This window comes from Montipora capricornis, chromosome 6 (assembly GCF_036669925.1).
Source record: "Montipora capricornis isolate CH-2021 chromosome 6, ASM3666992v2, whole genome shotgun sequence".
NCBI lineage: Eukaryota > Metazoa > Cnidaria > Anthozoa > Scleractinia > Acroporidae > Montipora > Montipora capricornis.
The window spans coordinates 2,045,326-2,054,265 of NC_090888.1; the positions used below are offsets into that span (position 1 = coordinate 2,045,326).

Below are 8,940 nucleotides of genomic sequence, written 5' to 3' on the forward strand. Positions count from 1 at the left end.
GATGAGTACGGGAAAAACAGAGTCCTCTGCCGTGGGTCGAAACTCACTGTGTTGAGCATGCGCGTCGGTTACTTAGCGACCAAATCCTCATGTGGTACTTCACATGTTGTATGGGCTCACTTACGACAGTGAAATTACTGTACTGTAAATGAATGCGTGGGACACAGTGGGCTCAAGTCACAGTCAGCAAAAATATCATGGGGGCATGCGGTTTGACGAGTACCATCCAAGGTCGTGGACGGCAGTCCGTAGCAGTCGTCTCTTTTTCCATGCTCATCAGCCCAGCGAACGCCAAAGAAAAAGAGATCTCTGCTGGCAGGGAAGCGATAGTAAATTTATGATTTTCCTTTTTCTGCTTCATTGTTTCTAGATTCGTGACAACCATTTCTTGGATACTCCAGTCATACGTCACACCATGAACGGGTTGTATTAGTAGAAAAGTTCTCAAACGTTGCATATTTGCAATATTGCCACTTTCGTCCAATTTGCCGTCTTCCTTGTTACTGCAAGTTGCTCAGAGAATTCATTCTGTCGAAATTGTACAGTTGAGAATTTATTGTCAAACTTTAAAATTTCAAATTATATGAATTTATGCAATAAATAAAGTGGATACACTCATTTTGTCCCTATTTGTTGAAAATAAAAGCCTGACCCTACCAAAATACATTATTCTCCCCCCTTTTTACAGTGATATTGGAATTAACATAAAGATGATCCATAAGAATAGAAGGCGAAAATGCACTCTGCAGCTTAAATCTACTAACTTTTGAGAAAGAGTGGTTGAGGAGAAAAACATGTAAATTCTCCTGTGTCCTGCTCTAAAATTAATTTACATACATTTAATTCCACGTTACGTGCAGTTGTTTTAATTTTTTTCTGTCCTTTGTAAAAAGAATTAACTATTGGTGGTTACTAAGTGTGAAGTGCTAGTTTTTCTACCCATGTAAACCATGTGAGCGTTAGCCCTACTAATGGCAGTTGGCCCACATTAGGACACAGGAAAAGTCTGCCTACCCTGGTCATAGCGGAAAACTCTGACCATCCTGGTCAGAGTTTTTCTTTGTCCTTGTGTGGGCCCAATTCCATTAGTAGGGCTAACGCTCACATGGTTTACATGGGTAGAAAAACTGGCACTTCACACTTAGTAACCACCAATACGTCAACGTGCAAAAGCGTAACCCTTCTTTGTAAAAAGATCTAAGAACAAACGTTTCCAAAAACAGAAAGAAAAACTGAACAAATTTAAAGTTTCCCATGTCGTTGAAGGTTTGAGTTCTCGTATCCAAATTCCACTCCTCAGCGGCTTCATAACGAAAGAAGAGATATAAGCTTTCATTTCTCGTACTTACAGCGTTTTTCATTTGAATGTAAAAAAGGATGTGCGTCTCGATTGATTGGCCAACTTGCCACGCCTTGTCCCGTTCAGGCCTGGATTTTTCAGGCTCAAGTTCCTTCATGAACTGCGACAATCACTTTCACTCAGAATTGTAACGCCTTCTTAACCAATCATAAACTATGAGGGAAAACAAAATGCCCACGCGCGTTTTCCCGTGCATTTTTATCGAGTTCTGATTGGTTACAGGTTATTATCCGCGTTTGTTCTGATTAAAGAAAACCACTGTAATCTTAACGAGCGCGTTTCTTTACATCATTTCCAACTGTAATCCATATTCCAAAACCTAAATATCCCTAACTAATTTCTTAAAGGTCACCAAATTTGGCATTTGTTTATTGGATTCATTGGCGATCCTAGTTTGCATTTAAATGCACGTGCAAAGTCCACATTGTTTCGGAGAGTCTCTTCAACCCTAAAGAAGAAACGGAAAAAAAGGAAGCGTAAACACTCCAAGTTCAAATCCAAAAGCCCCGAAGATGCCAAAAATGACACCCGAGCGGGCTAAGGTTACAATTAGGTGTAAGGATAAGAGATAAAAGAGTCTATCACCTTGCGGTCTTGCCCCAGAACAGTCACAAATGGATTTATTTTCAGATACACTTTGCGCGCAAAACAAACAAATGGCTGCCAATTTTAACCAATCAGAAGAAGCCATGTCACGCGTAACTGATTCTGCCACGTTTTTTTTTCAGGGACATGACAACTGATTTTCACGGGAATGGGTATTCTAAAAATATAGTTTTATCAACGGAGTTGATAATGTAAATTGACCACCGTACAGGGATTATAAAAGCTGACGTTTCGAGCGTTAGCCCTTCGTTAGAGCGAATGGCTAACGCTCGAAACGTCAGCTATTAGAATCCCTGTACGGTTGTCAATTTACATTATCAACTCGGTTGATAAAACCAAATTTTTGTGTACTACTTCCCCACTGACGCAGCACCACAGTTTCTTTAGAAAATAGACTCATTTGTGACTGTGCTGGAGAGTCTACCCATACCATAACAACACTCTTATCTAATTCAGTCTAACTTGGTGTATAATGTCATCTTCACAATTCTCAAGTCATTTATGTTACATACCGACATTTCCCAGGCGAATGGACATTGGTTGCGAGGTCACTTAATGCATATCCTGGAGTCGACTTCTCACACCATATCTGGAAAGAATATTTTGGTTCAGTGACAAGCCTGGATGGAAATATCAGACCAAGTAATTTGGCCAAGTTTTCAGTTTTCTTCACATCCATATCCTACGACGATTATTCTTCGTTGAGTAAATTGTCATATATCTGCATAAATATATAAATTTCATATCTGCTATCCCACGATACTACAGTCGTTACAACGTGACCGTTTTCCATCCAGCCCCGAACATGACTGTGCACTTTCTGTCCTTTACTGTAGCATTATTTCAACTTGATGCATTTACTCAAAACTCTCACGCCACATTCGAATTTAATCAAAGGCAAAAGAAAAAAGAATCGTGACTTGGTCGCACGCGTTTCGCATCCTTAGCGCCGACTTTGAATACATCCTTTGAGTTATGATTGGCTCATTTGAATGCCTGTGTTCGTTGTGATTGGTCAAAGTGAGAACTTCACTGAAAACCGCTGATTAATTAATATGAACTAAAGAAGAACAATTTTTCTTGTACTTCTCTACGTCGGATAACTGAAACCCAAAATAAATAAACTATTTTTTTGTTTTGTTTTACCTGAGCGAAGGAAAGAAAGAATAGCTGATCCAAAGTTACATTCAGATTAGGCAGAATTGTGTCATGGTCTTTGCTGGTTTGCCATTTCTTGTATGCCTGATTTGAAATTTAAAAAATGAATAAGCCATCAATGCCTGGAGATGACGCCACCATCATAGTGCCGCTTAAAATACATTTTTAAAAATGAGTATTTCCATCAGTTTTCTCATGTAATCGAGAATGTTAAGTTTCTTAGGATACTGGAGAGTCTCATTAAAATTCAGACACGATACCGTTCCTTTAACAGTCTAAATGTCCTCAACTTCATCAATAATACTGAAAAGCTGATATCACTGCTGCGTGTGAACCCATCCGATGGGAGGTATAGATTTGCTCATATGTAATTTGTGTCATGTCTCTGTTGTGACTGGCCATGAGACATGAACTAATTATAAAGATATTTTGAAGGTGGAACTGTTTTACCTTGTAAGCCAGTTTTAACCCTCCGTTATCGGCGGTATTTTCTCCTAAGGTCTTCTTGCCATTCAACTAAAACATTTTCAATAAATATAACATTTTATTAAACTGGTGTCAAATGAGGTTAAGTGCATGATATAAGGCGAGCACTGATGTGATAAAACAAGTTGTTTTATGGATAGATGGATGGATGGTTGAGCTTGAATGTGAAGCCGGACTAATTGCACTAACTTTGTGTCCTTGTACGCTGCAATCAGCACTGTACTCTTTCACCAAACATTCCTCTCTTGCTTGAAAGTTGTGAAAAGATGCCTGGCTCCACCAGTTTGCCAAGTTTCCTTCCTTATCAAACATGGCACCTATGTTATTAACAAAGATAAAATAACCCCAGACGTTTTGTGAAAAAACGATGACATCAGAGGAGAGATTGGATCTAATTTTTCACAGGCCGACCAATTAACAAAGTAAAGACTGAATGAATTACAAACCAGTAACATCGAATCCATGTGTCAGCTCATGTCCAACGACAAATCCAATAGCACCAAAATTCTCCGCGCTAAAAAAGTAAAACAAAAAAGCGTCAAAAGATTAAGTAAGGGACTGCGCAATAATTATCAGGAGGGCGGGCCCAACACCCCGAGCGCGGGCCTTTAGTTAACCTACTGGAACGGAGGGGGGCTCTACATTAGATTTCTCAAGTAAGTTGAGGGGGGGTCTTAATTAAATTTCACAAATTCGATAATGAATAAATAAACATTTTCCAAATAGACAGATGCTACGCCTTTGACTATCCATAATGTCTAAATATTGCATCAACATAAACACATGCTTTAACTTATTTAGAATGTCAACATATGATAGATTGAAACAATCGCTCATGCACAGAAGTCACAAACCACTTTGTGAACTTTGCCAATAAAACATTTGGCATGTAAGAGGTCCCGCAGACATGCCAGGTCTGTTCTTGATTTAAACAGCGAGAGGGTTTCTAGGTCAACAGTTTCGAGCTGAGGAATGCCACATACTTCTGTTTCATAGTTGTCATCAATGGGTTCACCTCCCAAAGACCGAAAAATTATACAGGTTCGGGTCCTACGGCTTTCTGAGGCAGCAATCCTCTTCTTCTCCCTTTTTTTCTTCTGTTCCTTCTTTTTTCTTGATTTGGATGCTTTAGATTTGGCACCAATAGGAAATGTCGCTTTATATTTAGCCATCACCCTATCCAGGTCTTCTACAAGATGCAGAACGTTTAAACCGACTTGAGAATTTATTGAATGACGTTGTTCAGCATTAAAATTGTGTAAACAGCTGAGGCCAGTCTTCAGTTTGCCATTGTCTGTAAAAAGACTGTTGTCGTGTTTTTCTAACTTGGTTACGACAGCATTAAGCTGGTCCTGGATATCATTTGCCTCTTTTTTGCAACGTCTGATGTTGCTGTCATCATGGGGAGTTGGCTTGTAATCCTCTCGAAGAAACCTTCCTGCACAAGCAGGGTTGTCGGATAAAAGATATTGGTATCTGTTCTCAAGTTTTTCAATATCTAAAGTAACTTTATATTGCCTGTCTCTTTCCGCGATAAACGCCTGCTTCATCAATGCTGCATTGGCTCTAGCCATTGTTTTGAAACTTTCGTAAAAATCTGGTAGGAGTTTGTTACCGAATAATGCAATTCGCCTTTTTGCATCAGGAACAAAACCATAATTGGTCCGAGGAGGTTGAAGTCAACTCGCTGTCTGCAAGTAAACTGAAACTCTACCTAAAAGAACACGGTTTACCCGTCAGCGGAGGGAAAGCAGCACTCGTAGCTCGTGTTCTAGGTGGTGGGGAAGCTCAAGGTAAAGAAAACCCGGATGAGCAGCAATCTAGCAAATCCGAAGACCAAGAATGTAATGAACAGTCAGACGATTCGGAAATTGACGATTCTGTAGAACACCGTTTCGAGGTGCGCTTCATCCCTGCCGACGCAGTGGAATGCGTTGCAGTCCGGTGAATAAAGCTACGGGTTAGAGCGGGGGGGGCACATCATAATTTTGAGAGAACGTGAGGGGGGTCAGAGCTAATCTTGACGCTGCTGGAGGGGGGACCTATCTAATTTTTCCTTAGGTGAAGCTCATTTTAGGACCCCCCTTCCTGATAATTATTGCACAGTCCCTAATAATCATTCACGCGAATAAACTTTCCACATTATCGATACAAAATGTTTCGATTTTTATATATTTCGAATCAAATGAAATGCACTTGCAACGCAATCGCAGGGTGATGTATTCGAATTTCGTTCAAACCTGGAAATTTTCGGGATTCCTTAGCAGCTATTGCTAAGTTGCTCTACTAACTGCGATAATCATCCCAACTTTCATTTCACAAAACGCTATGGCTTCGCCCGAAAATGTTCCTTTGGACACTTTGTGTAATGCATACTTACTGTGGATACTCAATATGAAAGAATGGAGATCGAAGAATGCCGGCGGGAACAACTGAAAAAAAAATCCGATTGTCTTAGTTTTTACTGATTGTCGTTGCGTATAACAAAAGTTAGCCATTTTCGAAATATTCAAATAATCAGCTTGATAGTGAGGCATTGAGGACAAAAACAATAGAAACACGTTGGAATGAATGTGAAAAATATTTACATATCATCCACTTTCCTTTGTCTTTGTCCTCTAAACATCTCTTTCAAGCTGAATTTTAAAGTGCTACTATGATCAAAATAATCACTTCTGTTTTTTTCTTCAGATCTTGAAAGTGTGATTGTTCAACACTTGACTGGCAAAATTTTAAGCTTTGATTTTTTCCAAAGGCTATTTACTTTGATTGTCATTATTCACGTTCCAAACTGACCGATTGGACCTCGGAGGGTTGGATCTAAGGAAAAGTGACGTCACTTACTCACTAGCTTAAAATTTTAGCGTGTAAACGCAGCTTATTATATATGCAAAACACGAGTTTAAAAGTCTGAAAGCCCGAAACTCCGTGCTGCATATTAATTCAGCCGTGTACACACGCATTGCATTCTTAAACTGTTGAGTCTTTGACGTCATTTTCTCCTCAGGTGTCTTTTTGAAATCAAGGCTTAAAACTTCGATCAGTTACTGTCTATAGTTAACATAGTTTTGAGATCCAAAGAAAAAGAAAAATTTTTTTTGGTCACAGTAGCACTTCAATATATCGAAAAAGGCTTATTATCAAGAGGAATCACACTATTTTCACCATCGTTTTCATTGTCATTATTTTCTCATCATTTTTTTTTCCATCAACTTCGTAAACTAGAAGGAAAAAACAAAATATTCACTTACCAATTTTATTACCATTAGGTGAATAGTAGGCATTAATTTCCGTTGGCCGCATATCCCATTCAAAACGACTTTGTGGGTTTCCTCTAAATAAAAGTGTATTTTTCATTCTTATTCCTTTCTCTACCAAACGGTTCTGAAAGAGTCTTTTTGGGTCAACTGTCATCTGTAGGGAAAAAGTGAATGCAATTAGGCATAAAGGAAGATGTAGTGGTCAGTGTATTGAATCGTCTCTGAACGCCGTAGATTCGAAGTAGACAGCTTTATTGCACTTAGTATGTCTTTGCTAGAAAAGAAATAAACGCCCTACTGTGTAATGGATGCTCGCCGTATACTGGCGCTATAAAATGCTGATGAGACCTGACAAGGCCTTTATCACCACTACAGGTGGCTGCCACTGGGAAAAGATGTGGGTCTGTGCATACGTAAGTAATTGCCAATGCCAGGTCGTGCATGAGTTGGTATTTGAGTGAGGATTTTTTCTTTTAAAGTTGATAGTCTACAATGGACTCGGAGTCTGTCGCTTGGATAGGAAACCTGTGGATCCTGTGATCGCTCGAGAATAATTTGATTTCCATCAGATAAAAACACAAATGAGCACTTGAAGGAGCTTTCAACGAGTATGTTGTAAAACCAAAACAGAAAATTAAAGGAATATCAGACACAAGAGGTAGAAGGTACAAATCAAATTTCGAGGAGGCGACATGCAGCTATTGCTAAGAGAGGAAAATTACGTGTAACCTGAAGGTTTAAACACGAAGACGCACTATAAAAGGGGTGACTTCGCGCTCTGCCTTTGTTCGAATTCATTCAAGCACAAGTGATTAATTATCCAGGAGTGGTGATCAAAGAAACAGCAACACAGAGACGGAAGCCCTAAAAGATATTTCTAGCGCGAGAAAAATGTTAAAAAAAGAACGACAGATAACACATTATGACATGTTACGGACACATTGCCATAAGGGGCTTTTTTATTGCCCAAATTATCACAAAGCTCTTTTGCTTCCACCAGGCCTCCACGGTTGATTGACAAATCATTTGCATGTGCCTAAGGCACCACGCCTTTTATAGGGCGTCTTCATGTTTAATGAAAGGGACTCACTATTGAGCAATTCCAGAGGAGAGTTATTGCGAAAGATGTAAAATTTAGAAGCTGCATAGCACAAGAGTACTTACCCCTTCAAAGTATTCTTCTAGCAAAGTTTCGTTCAAGATAAATTTCGGGTAACCTATTTGTTGCAATATAGCTTCAGCCTGCAAGAGACGGCCGATCGTAAGACAAGTTGTGATGCTAAAGTAGGTACCCACTGAGAGTGGGTAAAAGTGATCCAATATTCGGCCTCGATCCCATTTTGGTTTAGAAAACCACCCTCTTATTGGTTGTCATCTCCTCTAGAAACGGGATGGAGGTTATTACATATTCTTTTGTTGTCATCTGAGGCTGGCCACTGGAAAACAATTACACTTGGTGCCAGCACCATTTGTAGTACATACAAAATTTATTGGATGAAACAGAAACTGGGATTCTCTTCCCGATTTTCTTAAAGAACTAATTAAATTTTTGAGCTAACTAGAAGAGATTGACAAAAGCCAGGTGTCAGTTTGACCATGTTTCACTTATCCACTTCATGGCTCTACCAATCCTAGAGTATCTCTTAAAACAGTCTTTCTGCCTTAACGTCTTATTACCCTTCGGTAACCCTATTGGCTCGTCTCCGGGACAATCAGTCTGTTAACTGTCAATCGTAGCCCTAATTACCTTTTCTTTAGCCGCCTCCTTTGTAGCACTGTCCATCCAATTCACTGTTTCTAAGTTATCGATGAATGCCTGGCGAATGTGTTGAACCATATCATTCGCCTGCAAATGGAAAGAAAGGGTGGGTGCCAAAACATGAATTTATTATCCTCCCGACCTTCACTCGATTGTTTTTATCTTGCAATTGTACGTGAATACTTAAAGTGCGACTATGATAACAAGATCACTTCTTTTTTTCCTTCAGATTTTGAAAGTGTGTTTAATTAACACCTGGGTGGCAAAAGTTTGAGCTTTGATTTTTATCCAAAGGCTGTTTAATTTGAGCC

At 39.4% G+C, this 8,940-nt stretch overlaps 1 pseudogene; it reads right to left on the reverse strand.

The window, feature by feature from the left end:
- Positions 1-537: 537 nt before the first annotated feature.
- The window catches only part of LOC138053093 (endothelin-converting enzyme homolog), a 36,920-nt pseudogene continuing 28,517 nt past the window's right edge, over positions 538-8,940 (reverse strand).